Source organism: Macaca fascicularis, chromosome 8 (assembly GCF_037993035.2).
Source record: "Macaca fascicularis isolate 582-1 chromosome 8, T2T-MFA8v1.1".
In the NCBI taxonomy this organism is placed as follows: domain Eukaryota; kingdom Metazoa; phylum Chordata; class Mammalia; order Primates; family Cercopithecidae; genus Macaca; species Macaca fascicularis.
Genome location: NC_088382.1, coordinates 8,553,084 through 8,571,588, shown reverse-complemented (window position 1 = coordinate 8,571,588; position 18,505 = coordinate 8,553,084). Strand labels below are relative to the sequence as shown.

The window sequence follows — 18,505 nt, the reverse complement described above, 5'->3', positions numbered from 1 at the left end:
TTCAGGCAGAAAAGCCAGTTTTCTCAGTGTGTTGAAGGTCACCATTTCACAGGATATTTTGTCTACATTTAACTGCTCATGTTTTTCTGGTTAACTCAGGTGACATCTGTTCCCGAGCTGTTCCTGACGGCCATGAAGCTCAGCCACGATGACAGAGGAGCCAAGTATTTACACCTGGCCAGAGAAGACACGAATAATCTGTTCAGGTATGTGGTGCATTGTAAGAACATGGTCTTGAACGTTTTATTTAAATCAGGGATGTCCAATCTTTTGGCTTCCCTGTGCCACATTAGAAGAACAACTGTCTCAGGCCACACACTAAATACACTAACACTAAGGACAGTTGATGAGCTAAAAAAAAATAAATAGAGGACCTCAATGTTTTAAGAAAGTGTAGGGATTGTGTTGGGATGCATTCCAAGCCATCCTGAGCATGTGGACTGCAGGCTGTGGGTTAGACAAGCTTGGTTTAAAGCACTGACTGTATGTTACGTGGTTTAAATATCATCTCACTAGTATTTTTATTGACAGAGCATCTTGAAAAATAAGGAAAAGCTTACACGGACTTACAATCTCATCAAAATACAATTTTTAGTCTGAATCAATGATTTACATTAGAGTTGGGAAACCCCGTGTTGGAGGATTGTGGTGTCAGAATGATGATTTCTAGTAGCCTGAGGTGATGATGCATCTGGGAACTGTGTCCGCAGCACTTAGATGAACGTTTTGTATTCTAGTCATTCTCCTTGCCTAGCGTTCTGTTCCTCTCCCTTCCCTGGCATGCCATTCCTTCTTCCCTAGCGTGCAGTTCGGCACCACTCCCATGGACAGCACCGGTGTTCCTCACATTCTTGAGCATACCATCCTTTGTGGGTCTCGGAAATATCCGTGCAGAGACCCTTTCTTCAAAATGTTGAACCGGTCCCTCTCCACGTGCATGAACGCCTTCACAGGTAAGACCAGCATCCTGAAGGGAAAACCGTGTTTGGGATTGCCAGGCACACCCACTGGAATTCAGTTAGTTTCTGAGAAGGGATGAGAGGAGTGGGCAATTAATGTTCTAGAAAAATTTTTCTCTCTCTCTACTTGAAGGACGTCAGAAATTTCATCCTTCAGGAAAGTCACATGGTAGCGAGGTTATAAAAACTAGTGTTTGAATAAAACGTACGTGAACTTTTCCCAGAAAGGTTCAAAACAATTTTCTCCTGGGGATATCGCTACAATGCCAGGCCTCCAGAGTTACCACTAACATTGATGTTTGACTTTTAGTAAGACTGACGCTAGTGAATAGGGTGACGATGAACAGTGCACTCTGTGAAGGAGTGACATCGTAGAGCAAGTTAAATCCATGCTCTTACAGAATGAGGTCATCTTTGTAGACATGTGAAAGTCTCTGGAGACACTTGAGAGAGTTTAGATGTTCGCTGAAGAAAGACCTGGTGCCCGTCCAGTGCAGATCCTGAGATGAGATGGGAAAGCCGGCACTCAGGGCGATGAGCTGGGATGGCTGCTGGGGTCGGGGGCCAGAGCATGGAGCCACTGCCCCATCTCAAGAATAGCTACAACTTACTGTCCTAAGACAAAGGGGAAATGAGGCTTAAGATTCAATAATTTTAGTAGAAATCTGTTAAATTTTACAATTTCACTTTTCATTTTTACCGAGCTAGTGATTATACTCTGTATCCATTTTCCACACAAAATCCCAAGGACTTTCAGAATCTCCTCTCAGTGTATTTGGATGAGACCTTTTTCCCAGGTTTACGTGAGCTGGATTTCTGGTATGTCATGAGTGATTAACTAGTTGATACAGACTTTAGTATTTGAGTCACTGTCAGCTTATTATTATTTGTCCTCAGGCAGGAAGGATGGCGCCTGGAATATGAGAACCCCAGCGACCCCCAGATGCCCTTGGTCTTTAAAGGAGTCATCTTTAACGAGATGAAGGGAGCATTTGTAAGTTTTCTTTTTTATGTTGTGTTCAGCTTACCTTACCCATGTACCGTATCATGATATAGACACATCTGGAAGATGGTTGATTTTTCTTCAATATCCTCATTATAGGTGACATGTTCTTGGATTAGCTGGGGTCAGTGCTGTGAGCAGAAGCCAGGGGGTAGCAGGGCCAGGCTGCTGTTCTTCGCAGCAGGTCTCAGACCATGTCTGACGACCCCCGTGTATGATCTGCAGCGAGAGAAAAGCTATTTTCATACCACTATCAACACATTGTCTTTTACACTCATTCTTGCCCAAGCACATGGTGTACTTTCTAGAGGCTGCGTGGCGAGGTGTGTGACACACAGCAAGCTGGATACAGAGCAGATGAGGGAGTCCAGCTTCACCTCTGAGCCAGACACTACAGAGATTTGCAAAAAAGGCAACACAGCATCACTCTAAGTAGTCAGTGTTTTACTTTGTTATGAGAAGTATTTTTCAAACATATTTATATTAACATGTAATGATGGCTTACCTTAATGCATAAGTATTTTTTAATACTTTAATTTTTTAATCAACTTTAATTTAGAATATAGAAAAATTATATAAACACACACAGGTACCTACACAGGCAAAAAAAGCCTACATAATCAAAAGCTGTTTGGGTCCTCATTAAAACCCATTTGTGCCTAGTGTTCCATTATTGGAATCCTAAGCTTGTGGGAGTTATTTATATCCTACAGCTCAAGGTCATTGCCAAGGTCTGATTTTTACAAAAAAAATTGCAACCTCAGGCATAAATGGGTTAATTTTTCAGGGTGTAAAGGAGTCTTGAGACCATTTTGGATTAAGAGCTGCTGTCCTGGGCCCATGTCTTCATGTCCCCTTGTGACCTTGACAACCTGCCTGTGCTGGTGTACGTGAGGCTCACAGGTGGCCTGCTCTCTGATTTCTGTAGCCCCCCTCAGCTGGTGAACTATTTCTTACCTTTTCATTCTCAATTTGGTGGTCTTTTCTTCCAAGGAGTCTTCTTGAAACTCAAGTTGGGGTGACAGCTTCTCCCCACTTGCCTGGTGACTGGTAGGCAGACCTGGTGATCCCTCCGGTTTACAGCCCTCGGCTATGAGTTTGTTGCAACACACATCAAAAAGTCCATTGTTCTCAATCCTTGGGTCCTGTTGCATGGGTGATGAGTGATTGAATACAGTGTTAAACAATGCCTGCAGGGGTGTCTTTTTTTTTTTTTTTTTTTTTTTTACCTTTAAAACAGTTTTATTTGCAGAGTATTACAGACATATGCACCACAATGTGATCGATTGGCTATATTGTAAGTAATGTAGTGTGTGTGTATTAGTTTATATGTACATATTCTTATTTATTTACTTCACATTTCAAGACAGACAATGAGAGGATATTCTCCCAGCACCTTCAAAACAGACTACTTCCCCACCACATATACTCAGTGGTCTCTGGGGGTGACCCACTGTGCATCCTGGAGCTTACGTGGGAGCAGCTTAAGCAATTTCATGCCACTCACGATCACCCAAGCAATGCTAGGTAATATTTTGTTGGAAAAGTTTGATGGTGGATTGTGAAAAGTTGACTTGTTTGTGTTCTTACATTTTCATGACATGGCTTCTCTCACATTTAGCGATGCTTAAGAAATATCTAAGTGTAGGTAAGATTCTTGGCCTAAGTTTGCCTATCTTACTTGGACATTGATTTTGGACATTTACAGTGATAGTCTTCAGTGGGCTCAGCATGGTGGTTACAAACACGGTGTTTAGAGAACCCTAGAGAAGGGTCCTGGCCCCCAGCTTCTTGCCTCACTTCCAGCTTTGTTGCATGGAGAGTGGGGGTGCATGGATGGTGCCCACTCCGACCCAGGGTGTGTGAAGCTTCGAGCCTGTCCTTGGCACGGAGAAGTGCTCTTCTGATAGTGGACGCAGTCACAGAACCTTAATTACATCCTCACTTTCTGATTCATCGCTTGTTTCTTATGTCACTAATATAAGGTCATTATCATAATAATATAGTTATATGTATTATATAAAACACTAATAATTTACATATAAATGATAATGTAAAAACATATTTGCAACATTATTTTAGTAAAAAGAATTATGAAAACTTTCAAGCATACTGAAAAGTAGACTAGGATAATGAGCCCCTAAACACTTATCACATAATAGATATCCTTTTCCTTGTGAAGTTTTTGGAAGTAAATTATAAATGTCATCATTTACCCCTAAATATTTGAATTTGTGACCCTAAAACATGAGGATTCTTTCTTACATGAGCTAATGCCATTTTCAGTTTTAATAGAATAAACCATACTTTCTTAAAACTGCCTATTTCTTATTCCATATTCAAATTTTCTAGTTGGCCTCAAAGTGTTTGTTGCACAGGGTCCCACAGATCACAGCTGCTCAGCCCGGGTCTCTCCCGGGCCCCCTCTCGGACGGCAGAGGAGTGTGCAGGCCGGGTTTCCTCCGGACGCTCTCACTTTCCAGGTGTCCTGGCTGCTCCTGTGTGGTGTTGGGTGCCATGTTCCTGTGTTTCCTGAGAACTGGAACTTAGATCCAAAGACTTAGTTTGAGTCAGGCTGCGCCTTTTGAAGCAGAGTCCCTCGTGGGGAGCTCTGCATAGATGGCCACATCCTACCTTCCTGTGAGGCCTGCTTGCCTCCACTGGGGGTCTCACGCCAGCGGGGTGCATGCTGAGAGTCGGCCACTGTCTTGTGAAGATCTGCTTTCTCCCTTCAGCCACGGAGTAGCTGGTGCACTTGAGTTTCTGGTGTCCTGTGATAATGAGTTCCTCATACACCTATTAATGGTTTTCATGTTCATTGAGGATTATTGCCTGAATCATTTATTAGAGTTTGTGAAGTTTTCAAATTCTGTAATTCTTCATTCGTTTGCTGGACTTCTTCAAAGAAGAGCTCCACATCAGCTGGGGCTGTCGGGTTATCTTGAAATATGGTTCTGTGGAAAAGGCAGGGGCGGCTGCTCTCCCTGGGAAGTCCAGTTTGAGGAGGAGTTAGGGTGGTGCAGGAACTACCTCTAATGATGACAGAAGAGGCTGTCTTTTTTTTTTTTTTTTTAAAGACAGGGTCTGGTTCTGTCCCCCAGGCTGGAGTACAGTGGCATGGTCTTAGCTTACTGTAGCCTCAGCCTCCTGAGCCACCTCAGCCTCCTGAGTAGCTGGGACTACAGGTGTGCACCACCATGCCCAGCCAGTGCTTCTATTTTTTTTGTAGAGACAGAGTCTCGCCGTGGTGCCCAGGCTGGTCTCGATCTCCTGAGTTCAAACAATCTGCCCACCTTGACCTCCCAAAGTGCTGGGATTACAGGTGTAAGCCACTGCGCCCAACATGGGGAAGAGAGTTCTTTCTTTTCTTCTTCCCCCCCTCCCCGTCTTTTGTTTTGTTTTTTAGTACCCCTGTGACCTCACAGAAATATTTCTGTACACGTACATATTTGAGACTATGTGATCAGATGGAATTTAGTTTTATGCCCACATTTGCCCTAGCTGTTGGCCCATTTTGGTCTCACTTCTTTGGTTTCTACGCCCCCACTCCCACCTCCCTAAAGCATGCACAGCCAGGCCCTCCCTGCTCCAGAGGCTCAACTGTCTGTTTCCCAGGGAGCTCTGATTTCTGTGGCTAGTGGGGAAGGGCCTTTGGAGAGTAGCATCTGGACACTAGGGGTGGTGATTGCTCCTGGATTCTCTCAACCCCGAGAGTGTAAAGTTTGTTTCTAAATTCTAGAATGAGACATTTCTGAAGGTTCTTTAAGATACTAGTTCCCCAAACCTTAACCATAGCTCAGGCAACATAACAAAGAAAAAGATAAATTCTGTCATTGTAACCTTTTTCCTCTGGTTGAATAAATGTTATCTTTATTAACATGTATAACCTTGAACTTGTTAACAAAAATTGAGCTTTGTGAAATTGTCAGTTGGATTACTCTATTACTGTACTAGGGTTATAAAGTATTTTAACAGATACCTCATTTGGTTTTTGTCACATCTCTAGATGAAGTTTAAAATGAAAGATCAATGTTTGGCTAGGTGTGGTGGCTCATGCCTGCAAATCCAAGCAGTTTGGGAGGCCAAGATGGGAGGATTGCTTGAGGCCAGGAGTTTGAGACCAGCATGGGTAACAGTGAGAACCCATCTGTAAAACTTAAAAATTAGCCCACTGGGCGTGGTAGCTCATGCCTGTAATTCCAGCATTTTGGGAGGCCGAGGTGGGGAGATCACCTGAGGTCAGGAGTTCAAGACCAGCTTAACCAACATGGTGAAACTCTATCTCTACTAAAAATACAAAAATTAGCCGGGCGTGGTGGCAGACGCCTGCAGTCCCAGCTACTCAGGAGGCTGAGGCAGGAGAATGGCGTGAGCCCGGGAGGAGGAGCTGGCAGTGAGCGGAGATTGCACCACCCGCACTGCAGCCTGGGTGACACAGCGAGACACCGTCTGAAAAAAAAAAAAAAAAAAAAAAAAAGGCTGGACATGATACACAAGGTGACCCCAGGAGACTCCTGTGCAGAGTAAAAACGAACCGCAGCACCAAACTTCGTTGGGTTTTGGGAGCCCAACCCAAGAACCGAATAACTTTCCTAAGGATTTCCAGGAGAAAACATCTTCCCACCAAAGAAGAACATTACCATTTGGAAAAACACCTCTTCGTCATTTGCTAAAACCCCAGTTTTCAGGGAAGTGATAATCTTGTCATGAGAACCAAAGATAAAGTTGGAGATAACGCGGGAGTGGTTACATAGGAAATACGTGGTCATTACTCTGACCAGTTATTAAACCACTTTCTTCATATGACATACTTTTTAACAGCTTCTTACTAAACCACAGTGCCGGTAAGACAGTCACAAGACCGCTTCTTCCTTGAGTCAGAGTCATCCCCGGCCCACACCAGCGCCTAGCAAGAATGACTGAGGTCACCCTTATTTCCTGGCTACTTGGAGGAGCTGGATTTCCCAGTTTACAAATCTCAGTTTCCTGGGATTCTGCTCTGATAAAATCTAAACTCTATTTAAAAAAAAAAAAAAGTAAGGAATAGGCTGGCCGTGATGGCTCATGCCTATAATCCCAGGGCTTTGGGAGGCCAAGGCAGGCAAATCACGAGGTCAGGAGATTGAGACCATCCTGGCTAACAGGGTGAAACCCGTCTCTACTAAAAATACAAAGAAAATTGAGCCGGGCGTGGTGGCGTGCGCCTGTAGTCCCAGCTACTTGGGAGGCTTAGGCAAGAGAATCGCTTGAAGCCGGGAGGCGGAGGTTACAGTGAGCCGAGATTCCGCCACTGCACTCCAGCCTGGGTAACAGAGCGAGATTCCGTCTCAAAAAAAAAAAAAAAAAAGTAAGAATAGATGAAATCTAATGAAATAATCTCGGTCTATCCTTTTACCTCCTCCGTTGTCTGGAGTACTAAAGCTCCCTACCTCGCCCTCTCTCACAGCACTGAACTGCTTTTCCTGAATTTTCCCACACTGCTGATCACTCACTTGTTAATTTCGATGCATACATTCTTTTTGAGAAATAAAGTCAGTTTGCTGACTGCTGCCACTGGTTTGTCAGAAAATGAGCTTGCACTGCGCTGATCTCACTCCTGCTGCCAAAGCTCCTTCTAGGGGTCTCTCCTTTGACAATGTAGGGATTAGGTAGGCATGGGGAGGTGGGATACCAAGGGGGGATTCTGTCAACGTGCTGTTCCCCCCTCCCCACCCCCGCCGAGTCAAAGTCATCGAGCCGGGGGCCTCTCTGACTATCTGGACTGTGCAGACCACCGTGTCTTCCGGTAGGGTCAGGGGAGGGCTTGAGATAAATCTGTAGGGCTCTTCACTCAACCACCGGCCCACTGTCCACCTCAGGTGCTCCAAATGCCATCGCTGCCGGGTGCTATGTGGATGCATCCGTGACAAAATGGTTCTGGCGGAGCTTGTTCCAATCAGGAGAGACCCGAAAGCAAGAAACACAGTGAACAAATGCATGATGCCCAGGGGTGGATGGCCATAAGCACTGAGGAGAAAAATAACAAGTGGGGTGGGGGGTGTTAAGAGGGTGGGGAGGAGGAAGGGCTGCCATTGACAATCGGAGAGCCCTCTGTGTGGCTGGGACGGTGTCGGCCCTCCCTTGCACATCCCTCAGGGCCTTCGCAGAAACACCCACACGGGGACCTTCTACATACAGGCAGGACACGCCACCCATCGTCGTGACCACACTGTCCCTCAGAGGAGTCGCTGGCCAAGTGCATCCTGTCCACATGGAGATGTACTTTAAGATTCTTTACACAATGGATTTCAAAGACTTAGTATGGAAAACAGTATAAAATATTAATAATCAACACAATAACTGATTGTTATCAAAATAGTTGGCTGAATATAAAAGTGTTTTTTTTTTTCCTTTTTTTTTTTTTTTTTTTTTTAGATAGGGTCTCTCTCTGTTGCCCAGGCTGGAGTGAACCTGTACAGTCACAGCTCACTGCAGCCTCCAACTCCTGGGCTCAGGCAATCCTCCCACCTCAATCTCCCACGGGGCTGGGACTGTAGGTGTGCACCGCCACATCCGAATAATTGTTTTGTATTTTCTGTAGAGACTGAGTCTCTCCATGTTGCCCAGGCTGGCCTCAAACTCCTGGGCTCAAGTGATCCACCTGCCTTGGGCTCCCGAAGTGCTGGGATTACAGGCGTGAGTCATGGCACCCAGTGTCCCCCTCTCCCGGCCCGCCTTTCTTTAATGTGGCAACTAGATCATTTAAAATTGCATAAATAACACAAGCCACCCACACAGGCCCCAATCCTGGGAGATGCTCCCGTTGGAGAAACCTCCAAGAAGCGGATCTGCTTGGATTTGCAAACGGCCCCTCTGGCCCCAGGGGGATCTGCTGTGCAGAGCTGCTCTGGAATCGGCTCTTCAATACCGCCCTTGAGTGTACTGTGCACCTCCTGACTTTCGACCAGCACAAAGCTCCTTATTAAACGCTGACAAAAATTCCTTCCATTCCAGGTGCCATAATGGATTCATTAATCTCCTATTGATAGGTTTTTGCTGGTTTTCCCACTTTCTACTATTCTAAGCACTGCTGTGAAGACTCTCCTTTTACCCCACCAGCCTGTGTCTGCCGCAGCTCACACGCTCTGCCTTCCAGCGGTAATAGCTGAGTGCCCATTTACCCGCCGCCCCAACACACTCAAGTCCCTGGGTCTCCTCGGCAGGGTGTGTCTGTGGGCATAGGGCTGCCCTGCCACATGCCCCACCCCATAAGCTTTCATCTGTGGCCGCTCCTTGTGAGACCCTAAACTCATGACCTCCCCTCCTGTCCTCTCCTCTCCACAGAGCCACCCTTATCGGAGACAGTCAGTCTGCTTCCCAGTCAGTCGGCTTCCCTCCACCTGCTTCCCAGTTCCCCTAAGGCAAATCCAAGGTCCTCCTCTGGGCCACCCTCCTCTACCGACTCCTCCCTCACCGTGGGGTCAGGTCAAAGGGCCCCAACTAGAGGCTCCCCTGGGCCCTTTCATAAGACAGGAACTTTTCTTCTCAGGTCCAGCTACAGGCACATTGTACCCGCCTCACCGCAGGAGTGAGAGCTCCAGGGGCATAAAGGGCTTGGTTCTTTTGCCTAAAACCTGCCCTGACTCACTGAAGGTGGTCCGTTAATGTGTGAAATGATTACAGAAACACAGTAATAAGGCTAGGTGTGGTGCCTCAAGCCTGTAATCCCAGCATTTTGGGAGGCCAAGGTGGGTGGATCACTTGAGGTCAGGAGTTTGAGATCAGCCTGACCAACACGGTGAAACCCCATCTCTACTAAAGATACACATTCACACACACACACACACACACACACACACACACACACACACACACAGAAAAAACCCAGGTGGGCATGGTGGTGCAAGTCTGTAATCCCAGCTACTTGGGAGGCTGGGACAGGAAAATCGCTTGAACCCGGGAGGTAGAGGTTGCAGTGAGCCCAGATCAAGACACTGCACTCCAGCTGGGCAACAGAGGGAAACTCCATCTGAAAAAACCCCACACACACAGAAAGAAAATCTTAATTGTAGTAAGACACAGCTGAAAAGATATGAAGGAATGACTCCCCGAGGCTACTGGATGCCAACCTTTCAATCATTTTCCATTCAGAAAACTTCAGATCAGATCATTTACATATGTACGTTAAGACAAGGGGTCCTATATTAACGAATCTTCTCCGTCAAAATCCTGGTCAAAGTCAGAAAACAATCCCAAAGGACTCTTGGGAGCATCTCATGTTGGAGAAACCTGGAGAAGTGGAGAAGCTTATCTGCACGATTTGCAAACCACCCCACTAGCCCCAGGGGGACCCGCAGCACCGGCGCCCTCCCCCTCCCCATGAGAGTCAGAGCCTCACTCAGACCCACACAGTCAGGATCTGCACCTCCGAAGGCTCCCCCAGGCGGCTCTGGGCACACGGAAGCTGGGAAGATAGCAAATGGGCCCTGGGGTTGGGGGGTCCAGCATAGTCCAGCCTTTTCTCTTTTGGCTCCTGAAGACTTTCACTGTAGATGTGTGTTAGGGAAGAGGGGAGTGAAGAAAGAGACAGGGAGAGAAGACAGAGAACGAGTGATGCCTCCATTCTGCAGAGGAAAACACCGAGACCCTATCTCAGCACTCGAGACAGCAAGGCCAGGGCAGGATTTATAGAAAATAAGTCTCTGCCTCTCAGTGCTCTGGTCTGCCATGTGTCTGGCTGCCTCTTCCATCCTGACAAGCACAATGACTGCAATTCCAAACAAAGGACTGGGAGTTGGGGGTGAAGATGGAGAGAACCGAGGAGTGGGGAGGGAAACGGCAGCCTCTGGGCAGCTACTCTCTAATAAACACAAATACAACACCAGAAAGGGCTTGTAGAAAAGAAACACAAAACGCAACCCAACTACTGACACATGGCCCTCTGTTCCATATTCACCCGCACGTTCTTAGCAGAAAGGCAACTGTGAACTTGCAATCTGGTATCCTGACGTTTGCCCTGACCACGTTGTTACCGTATCTTCATTTTTCTTTCTTTCTTTTTTTTTTTTTTTTTTTTTTGAGACGGAGTCTAGCTCTGTTGCCCAGGCTGGAGTGCAATGGCCGGATCTCAGCTCACTGCAAGCCCCGCCTCCCGGGTTCACGCCATTCTCCTGCCTCAGCCTCCCGAGTAGCTGGGACTACAGGCGCCCGCCACCTCGCCCGGCTAATTTTTTTTGTATTTTAGTAGAGACGGGGTTTCACCGTGTTAGCCAGGATGGTCTCGATCTCCTGAACTCGTGATCCGCCCGTCTCGGCCTCCCAAAGTGCTGGGATTACAGGCTTGAGCCACCGCGCCCGGCCCGTATCTTCATCTTTCTAATTTTAATTGTTTCTGACGGCCCATCCGATTGGTAGAGGTTATTTAAAGAGCCCCGATTCTCCCTGATAAAAGGTCGGAGTCCTGTATCAAAAGCTTTTAGTTTTCTGTAACCAAGAGGGAAAACATGCTTCTTTTGAAAGATGACAAAATGTCTAGCGAAGGGTCTTCCGAGTATGGCACACAAAGCGGTCTGCATTCATAGAAAATGATGCCATCACACAAATCTCCCACTGTGCCACGGGGTGACACTATCACTCATCATCTGCCTTCCAGACCCAGTAATTTCTGCAAAATCAATTACTGCACTTTACACTGAAAAGATCCCATTGAAGAATGTGTGTGCACAGGATGGTGAGGGGCGCCGGAGCTGTGTGAGGCGAAATGGCACTGTTCTCAGTTTCCCCTTCCATCCTACTGGGCTCCGAAGCATTGCTTCAGAGATTTTCCATTTTATCTTAAAATTAAATAATATGAACTCTACTGGGGGAAGAAAAGCAGCCCATCACATTGGTACTAAGCCTTCATATCATTTTTGCCATCTTGACTCCTATCTCTATAAAAAGTCATTTTCTGTTGCCCTCACAAAACCACCCAAGGAATATTGCTTCAGACACCAAAGGTGCCCACGTGGGGCTCAAGCCTGGTGTCCAATAAATATGTGTGTCATTGACTTAATGCATGTCCAATCAGTTGAAACTTCACACTTCTGACCGGTTTTAAGGTACTAATCTCGAAGTCTTAACAGTTTATACATATTGACCTGAGGATGTTGGGTACTTTTGATTAGAGATGGTTGAATTCCTCTAAAGGACTTCACGAATGAAGAAGACAGCTAGAACCCCTGGTTTCCTGCTCCTCAGTGGAGATTCCAGGCGGGAGGCAGGCAGCAAACGCTTGCGTTCCTGTCAAGTGCCAGGCGTGGTGCTGGGCACGGGAAAGTCACCAGCGAAGACACAGCTACACGCAGCCCTGAACATCCCTGCTGCAGCCACAGGGCCCGGCCACACCACGGAGCTCTGTGAACTCAGGGAAGCTGGAACACCTCGGACATCCCTTGCTCATGCGTAAAGTGGGGATAAGTCAGTGACCAGCATCACTCAGGGCCTGCCACATAACAGAGAGTCACTAAACACTAGCTATTCTCACTAAGATTGGAAAGGTTGATACTTACTCCATTTACATGAACTTTCTATAAATACTGTATTGATGTTCATGTCACCACAGGCAAAAAGGACGCCGCTTTCGCATCCAGCCCACCCTAAGGATGCACCTGGACTTCCCACTACACTCAGCTCCATCAGGCATCAGGCCCTGCAGAAGCCACAACCTGTGACGAAGACAATGAGTCACTCTTGGTGTGTGGCACAGCGTGACGTGGCGGTGGGCACTTAGTCATGGTCAGTCCGTGATCCAGAGCTGCGGAGCTTATTTTAGGGTGAGCGAAAATCAATTTAAGTTTCCAGACATGTCTTGGGACAACAGAAGATACCCAAAGAAGCAGGGGAAAAAAAAAAAAAAAAAACCCACAGCCTGAGACACAAGATACCCGAAGAAGTAGGGGGAAAAAAAAAAAAAACTAGCCTGAGAAATACTTTCTTCATTCAAGGCCTGGGGAGTCAGGAATATAGGAAAGAGATTTTCAATTTTATCTTATAATTAAATAATATGAACTCTACTGGGGGAAGAAAAGCAGCCCATGGCATTGGTATTAAGCCTTAATATGATTTTTGCCACCTTGACTCCTATCGCTATAAAAAGTTACTTTCCATTCCCCTCACAAAATCACCCAAAGAATATCTGTAATTTTGAGCAAGTTGGGTTTTGCTCACTTTTGAGCATTAACTAGATTAAGAAACGCCCCTGAAAAGCATGGTGGAGGCCTGACATGATGGCTCATGTCTGTAATCCCAGCTCTTTGGGAGGCCAAAGCAGGAGACTCACTAGAGGAGGCCAGGAGTTCAAGGCCAGTCTCAGCAGCATAGTGAGATCCTGTCTCTACAGAAATAATAATAATAATATTAATAATAACAATTAGCTGGTCATGATGGTGCATTCCTGTCTTCCCTGCTACTCAGAAGGCTGAGGCAGGAGGATCACTTGAGCCCAGGAGTTTGAGGCTGCAGTGAGCTATGATGGCACCACTACACTCCAGCCTGGGTGACAGAGCCAGACATAAGTACTCTTCATGGTCTAAGGGAGAGTACAATATTTGGAATTAGGATCTGTTTTGCTCCTACCACAATCACGTACGCACCTCATGCCCTTACCTAAGTTATTTTTCTTTGTGAGTCTTTCTCCCCACTTCCAAAATGAGGGCATGCCTCTCTTGGGATCATGTATCTAGGCTTGGAGATAAGAATGGTAAAGCTCCTAGTATACAAAATATTTTCAACAAATGGTAGCTATGGTCATTTTAATATATGGAATTTTACCATAATTTCAATCTGACAGATAATTCCCCTGAAGTTAATACTTGAATGGGAATGTGTTCTCTGATCTCTAGCTACAGGCAATAGTCTTCTACGTCAGGGAAAATCAAGTACTAATATAGAATCAGAATAAAATGGCAAAAAGAATGGGGGCACAACAGATAAATTCTCGAGGAATAACCTACTTACTGTAAGAATTTGTAAATCTGTGGCAGCTAAGACCAGGCCCTCTGAGCACATCTGGAGGTGAACTTCCTTAAAAGAAATGCGTCCAAATGCTCCAACAGGTTCAAGATCATATCTCGGAAGGGTAAAGCTCTTTACAGAGTCTACAAAAAAATTGTGACTTCAGCTCTGCCAGGGAAAGAATGCCCAGGTGACCCGGCGTGGCGGGCTTCCCCAGGGACAGCCCAGGTGTGACCCATGTGGGCTCGAGGCCACCGTATTTGAGGCCACCTGCAGAGCTGAGGGCAGCTGTCTCCTATTAAGCCCAGGCTGTACCAACCAAGCCACGTTCCCACATAATATTGGTTTCCAAAGTACCTTTTTCCCCAGAAGAGAAGAGGCATGGACTTACTAACCTTCAATATGTGTAACTCCTCCCAGGTGGCAAAACCAGGGTAACAGAGAACACCGCGATTCTGCCAATGTGTCCTAATCTCACGTGCCTGTACACAAACTCCCAAGCATTTTAGCAAGCTTTTGGACATGGAGCTCAAAAGAATGACCTATAAATATTTTCCAATACATACAGCATCTTAATGTGTTTTTCTTTCTTTTTTTATTTTTTGTAGACACAGAGTCTCACTATGTTGTCCAGGCTGCTCTGGAACTCCTGGGCTCAAGCGATCCTACTGCCTCGGCCTCCAAATGCACTGGAATGACAAGCATGAGCCACCGTGCAGGAAGCACAGCACCTAAATTCCAAAATAACCTTGAACCCCTGACCTTCCACCCGCCCTGGTGACTTCCAGAGATCGGTTCTTCTTCCCGTGCCAAAGGTTTCTTGTCTTTCGCGGCCGGGGTAAGGTCACTCAAGATGTTCCCTCTGCTTCTGAAGGCCTTTGACTGAGAAGCCACTCTGGGTCCTATCCCGACCCCAGGCGGTTCCATTTGTACTCGCACATCTCCGGGCCGGTTTAAGTCATGCTGGCCAGGCTATTTCCACTTCACTCTGGTAATTTCTCCAATCCCAGCGTCTGCTGCATCACCTTTTCTTTCTCTGAGAATCCAACCCTACAGGAGGAATGCTGATGCTGGGGGGTCCTTTCACTAGAACGCTAACGCCAGAGCACTTCCCAGGGGCGCTGGGGGTCGGGCTGCGGGGCGGGGTCTGGCGGTGCCACCGGGGTCTCCCGCGGGGGGCGTTGGGCCTGGGGAGGCTGCGCTGCGGGCTCGCGGAGCGCCAGGCATACTGATGTCCCGGCCTGGGCGCAAGGAGGCGACGGGCCGGGCATCACGTAGGCGCTCGCGGCGGGCGGGGCGGCGCCCACAGCGCCCCAACCTACAGCACCCGCTCCCGCCCCGCGCGCTCAAGGGTGAAGGGAAGGTCACCGGGGCCGTGGGCGGGGGGCCCATCCCAGCTCCATCCTTGTGCAGTGCGCGGTCCCGAAATGGGACGAAATCCGCCATCCGGGCCTTTCCACGCATCTGTGGCACGAGGAACCGGGAAAATAAAAATCAAAACCCAGCTCGGGGCGCGTCGCGTCTCCAGCCGGCGCGATCGCTAAGGCTCCCAGGTAGCGTTCTCCTGGGAAGCGCAGATCTACCCTCCAGGGGCTGCAAGGATCGGGGCGCTCCACCGTCCAGGCACAGGCGCCCCCACGTGCAGCCAGGGCCTGGGGCACGCAGTCTCCACCACCTCCCGCCGGTCAATGTTAAATGTCCTCCCGGCGCGCCCGCGTCGTGGGCCCAAACTCGGGCCCCTCCTGGAGAGCCGCTTCTACATTGCAGGGCAGGGGCAGCCCAGAGCCCGCGCCGTGGCGCCGCTGACGTCCCGGAGTCCCCGCTTCCTGGTCCTTCCCGTCCGCGGAGGCTGGCGGGGAGGGCCTGGGACCCATTTTAGTTTTCGGTTTTGTCACGAGCCGAAAAGCGACAGCACATGCGAGCGCAGGAAACCCTTTTTTAAACTCTTCCAGCGGAAAAGCGAGGGGCTGCCGGACCGCCTCGGAGACGCCAGGCGGGAACCCAGAGCACCCCCGCCGCCAGCCGGGACCCCCCCACGCCGCGCGGGGCATGAGGCGACAGCAGGCGCGCGGGGACCTGGCCATTTCTTCCTCGACATGCTGGGGGGTGACGTGGGGCGGAGTTAGGGGGCGGGGGGCCACTTAGGAAGTGATAGCGCTGTACCCACGCTTCGGAAGGGAAGCCCGGCCCCTTCCTACAGCTCTGAGGGAGAACGACCCCCGAGGGCGCTCCAGGCGACCCCCTCTGCCAGGCTCAATTTAAAACATAAATTGGAGGGGTTGGAAAGCTCACTCTCTCCCGGATGGAGGTTCCTACTGCCATGTCCCTTCCTCCTCCGCCCCAGCCGGCAAGGACCCTGGGGCTGCCTTGCCGGCTCAGGCCGCCCCGCAGGTACCCCTGCCGCTCCGGGTCACGGGCTTCTCCCCAGTTCTCCCCATCGCTTCCCCGCTCGTCTCCTCGGTTCTTCCCATCGCTTACCCACCTTTCCCCGGGTCCTCTCATCGCTTCCCCCCTCTTCTGCCCCGTTGCCACATCCACTTCGCCCTGTTCTCCCCTTCTCCGTCCGTCCCTCCCTCGCAGCCGGTAGGGGCGCGCGCACCTTGAACATCCCCGCCGCTGGTCAGCACGCCGATGGCCTTGCGGGCCCCGGAGAGGTGCTCCAGGAACTTCCGCAAGGAGCCCTTGGGGGCCCGGGAGTCGTCCGCGTCGATGGCGAGAAGGCCGAGGGCAGCCGCTAGTCCGGCTGCGCAGCAGGCAGTGGGAACCCTGCCCGCGCACGCCCGACTCGGAACCGCCGCCAGGCCAGCGCCCCTGCTCCGCCCCAGCGCCAATGGGCTGGGCCCGAGCGCACTGGAGCGGCTGCTGGGGCTGGGGCGCGGCTAGGGGCAGGGGCACGGCTAGGGGCAGGGGCTGACGGGGGGACACGTGTGGGCAGGAGGACCTACGCGGGGGTCGTCGTAGGTGGGGGCCGCGCTAGCGGTGGGGGAGGCCGCAGAGGCAGGGGTAGAGCCACAGGTGGGCGAGGTCCCTGCGGGTGGGGCCGCGTTGCTGGTGCGCGAGCCTCTCGGGTGGGTTGGAGGACTCTGGTTGGGGGCTTTAGAGATGCCCCGAGCACCACAAGTGGGGGCAGGGGCAGCGTCCTGGGGAGGGGAGACTGCAGGGGGGCGGGGTCACATCGTTTACCTGGCGCGCCAGGGCGGGGCGGGATAGAACGCGGGGAGCATCTCCCGGGGGGGCGAGGGAGACCCTGAGTGGGCGCGAACGCCAGGACGGGTGGAAACCCCGCACTTGTGGGGAGCGCCGATGGCGGGGCGGGGTGGAATTGGGGCACGGAGACCCCACCTCGACGCGGAGGCTCGCGCCCGGCCGCGCGCACAGCTTCTTGTTGCCGGCAGGATTCCTCCTGGGGCTGCGCTGGGAGCCTCGGGGCGCGGCTTCCTCGATCCCCGCCCCCAAGTTTTCTGTGCAGCCTGAGGTCGGGAAGGACGGACGGAGAGTGGATCCTCCAGGTGGTGGGAAAAGCTGAGCACGGCGGGCTTAGCTTTGACGAAGCTGCGATTTCCCGGGTCTACGGAGGCTGTGGCGCTCCTGGGCCCCCAACCTGGCCCTTGGGGAGAAGAAGCCTTGGGGTGGAGGAGGGTATCGGGGCGCGACCCTCAGAGACGCCTGGGTGCGCGAAAGTCAGAGTGAGGCAGGAGGAGGCGCAACAGGACTAGCCTGGAGGGGAGGCGGGACGACCCTTCCTCCCCACGGACAGGCCGGCTGCTGTACGCTGTGCCGACTTCGGCCGGCTTCACTGGCCAACTCCACGTGCTGAAATACGCACACCCAATGGGATGTGCGGTTGCCCATCCACAGCTTAACAGCCTGGTGCCAGATACCCTGCTATGGGAGAGGGGGCAACCCCCACAAAAGCACGGGCTTATGGGGCCCCGGTTCCTTCAGGGCTCACCCCACGAAGAAGGGCTCCCAAACGGCCCCACTCGACGGCTTACCGGAGGATGGTCCTGCGCAGTGGGTGTTTGTTGAACAGATAAGAGACAACAAAAGAGACTAAGAAGAGGTTTGTTCTATGAACCGGGGAAAGTGAAGCAGTCGCAAAGGAGAGTCTCGCCAAAGGGCAATCCTGGGGAAAAGATGGAGAGGCATGGATTTTTCTTGGATGTGTGCCTCATCCTGGGGCTCATCCCGCTGACAATCAAATATTCATTGCAAAAGAGGGAAAAGAAATATGCTGCGGACTATGCTGGATGGTCTGATCTCTCCCTTGGACAGAATTAACGGGGCAATTCCTAACCCCTCGTGGTCCTCAGAATCACCTAGCCTATGCACACCCCCACTAAACCACTGAAGTCCAGTTTCTGCGAGCGCAGCCAGGGAATGTGTATTTTTAAACAGGCCACCTAGGTTACTCTGATGAATGCAAAGTCGGAGAGCGCTGCTCTCATGCACTGAGCCTGAGCTTTATTCTATTAATAAAAAGAAGAGGAGAATCCTGGGTGTCTTAAGGTGGCAGTTGAGTGGCCTTTGCCTTCTGGCGGGTAGGAGAGGAGACCGGTGCTCTAAGCAC

General features: G+C 50.1%; 1 protein-coding gene and 1 long non-coding RNA gene across 2 annotated transcripts in view; both read right to left on the bottom strand.

Moving 5' to 3' along the window:
* The window catches only part of DEFB108B (defensin beta 108B), an 875,574-nt gene that overhangs the window by 328,923 nt on the left and 528,146 nt on the right, over positions 1-18,505 (bottom strand). The window lies entirely within an intron of this gene.
* LOC135964603 (uncharacterized) lies at positions 492-16,694 on the bottom strand. The gene is made up of 3 exons (XR_010577106.2): positions 16,535-16,694; positions 2,920-3,107; positions 492-2,181 (listed from the first exon to the last, which is right to left on the bottom strand). It is a non-coding gene; the product is annotated as an uncharacterized lncRNA (long non-coding RNA).